Here is a 2,691-nt window from a genome sequence, read left to right on the forward strand (position 1 = left end):
AAAACCAGGGAAACGCGTGGGGCCCCCCAAAGCGCGGGACTCGGGGCGGTCGCCTCGTGAGGTCTCTGGCTGTGCACCCGGACACATTCGCATCCTTCACACAGCTGTCTCTGCACACTAACGTCAACGTAATAATACAGAATATTTGACTCATCCCATCAGCCAGCCACACGGCCTTCTGGGAATAATTGTATTTTTGTTCCTACTATCACCGGGGATGTATGTACCGTACGTGTGTTGAACTTCTTTCGCACCGTGCGTTGCCAACCGTGCTAATCGGAGGTGCGGAGAGAAGGACAACAACACCAAACACCGCAACAACAGCAACAAGAAGCAGTCCTGAAGAAGCGAGATGGCTCCCCTCTCCGATCTGCGAGGCTCCGTAACCCTCGCACGGTCAGTTAGCATTCACACATTCCACGTGGCCGACTTGGACATTCAGTGTCTCATCGGCAGAGTCAGCGTCGCTTTAACCAACGATGGTGAACTGGCCCCGATGTTTCAGGCAACGACTCTGCTGCAGAGTAAAGGCCCAAACATGTCGAGCGGCCAGCAACAAACAGCACGGCCCCCGTTGTAATGGACAAGGAGAGCGGAAGCCGCCCGTTGACTTAAGCGAGGTTATTTATTCTCAGAGTTTTGGGGGAAAGGGGACGACGATGGGAGGAGGGAATTCCAAAGGGGAGCAGTGCGAGGGATGAAGCAGAAATAGAAGCGAGGTGACCTGCGGTGTGGTGAGTGAGGGGGTGAGTGGCTGGGTGAGTGAGCGGGTGAGTATGTCAGCAAGAGTGTGAGTGGGTGGGTGTGTGAGTGGATGGATGAGTGACTGAGTGGGAAGCAGTAGCGTGGTGCTTAGCGCGCTGCACTACGAACCTGGCGACCCGAGTTTCGTTTCCCGCTCACCGCCAAAATCAGTGACAATTATCTGAACCGGTTTTGGGCCTCCCCTAGGTCGACTCCGCCTCAAATGAGTAACTGGAGCGGTGTGTTTATATCACCACTAGGGAGACAAAGGCGGTAGGGCGTGGTGCTGCCCCCCCCCCCCCCCCCATCATCGAGAGAGAGGGTGGTTCATCTGCGAGAGATGATTCTCCGCTCAGCCACGAGATGGCAAACGCGCACTCGTGCTGTGAAGGCGGCGGAGGGCACAGGCGCAGCCCTGCAATCTACCCGCAGAGAGCGAATTTTGGGATGACATCGTTTCGGCTCGCCTCCTCCTCCTGATGCCGAGGGGAAATGTGTGAGGCACTTGTATGTATAGTGAACTTCTTTCGCACCGTACGCAGACAACAGTGCTAATCGGAGGTGCGGGCGAACGGGCAACAACAACACTAATTAGTTTTCAACCATGACGATGATGATTTAAAAGTGCACCGCTCCTCAGTGGCTTCCTCATATCGCAAGGAAGAGCGTTCCAGACGGCCGCAGAAGCGCGTCGAGGACCAAGTCCAAACCTCCGTCCCAACGAGGAGAGGCCTGCGGCGCTGCAAGGATGAAGTTGCTGAGGAGGTGAGAAACTTCGTCAGCAGTCCGCGGTCACAACTCACTCGCGGGGAGTCCATCGCAAGAGGAGGAACTCGGAGCACCACGGCACCCATTGTAGAGGGTAGAGAGCTGCTCGCATCCCCCGCTCGGCCGAACCGGTTACCAGCTGTGCTGAGCGGCTCTCTCACGACTCCTCACCTCGTCCCTCACTATCCCTCACCTCCCTCACTACTCACCTCCCTCACTACTCCTCACCTCCCTCACTATCCCTCAACTAGTCCCCCACTACTCCTCACCTCCCTCACTATCCCTCACCACTCTTCACTATCCCTCAACTAGTCCCCCACTACTCCTCACCTCCCTCACTATCCCTCACCTCCCTCACTATCCCTCACCTCCCTCACTATCCCTCACCTCCCTCACCTCCCTCACTATCCCTCACCACCATCACTATCCCTCACCACCATCACTATCCCTCACCTCCCTCACTATCCCTCACCTCCCTCACTATCCCTCACCTCCTTCACTATCCCTCACCTCCCTCACTATCCCTCACCACCATCACTATCCCTCACCACCATCACTATCCCTCACCTCCCTCACTATCCCTCACCTCCCTCACTATCCCTCACCTCCTTCACTATCCCTCACCTCCCTCACAATCCCTCACCTCCCTCACTATCCCTCACCTCCCTCACTATCCCTCACCTCCCTCACTATCCCTCACCTCCCTCACTATCCCTCACCTCCCTCACTATCCCTCACCTCCCTCACTATCCCTCACCTCCCTCACTATCCCTCACCTCCCTCACTATCCCTCACCTCCCTCACTATCCCTCACCTCCCTCACTATCCCTCACCTCCCTCACCTCCCTCACTATCCCTCACCTAGTCCCCCTCTACTCCTCCCCTCCCCCACTACTCCTCACTATCCCTCACGGTCGGCTGGGCGTGGAGCTGGCCACCCACCCCCTCGTGTGCCACAGTGCCGCCTTCACAGACGCTGCTCCTCGCTGACAGCACTTGGCTCAACAGTCTGTCGAGGCTACACGGGGGATCTTTGTCTTTGTGTGCACGAGAGATGGGTCACGATACCCCCCCTCACTCCCCCCCCCTCTCTCCCCCCACCCCCCACTCCCCTCCCTCCCCCCACCCCCCACCACTCCCCTCCCTCCCTCCCCCCACCCTCCCTCCCCCCACCCCCCA

Source organism: Petromyzon marinus, chromosome 38 (genome assembly GCF_048934315.1).
Source record: "Petromyzon marinus isolate PM22_M1 ecotype Great Lakes invasive population chromosome 38, UKy_Petmar_22M1.pri1.0, whole genome shotgun sequence".
In the NCBI taxonomy this organism is placed as follows: Eukaryota; Metazoa; Chordata; class Hyperoartia; order Petromyzontiformes; family Petromyzontidae; genus Petromyzon; species Petromyzon marinus.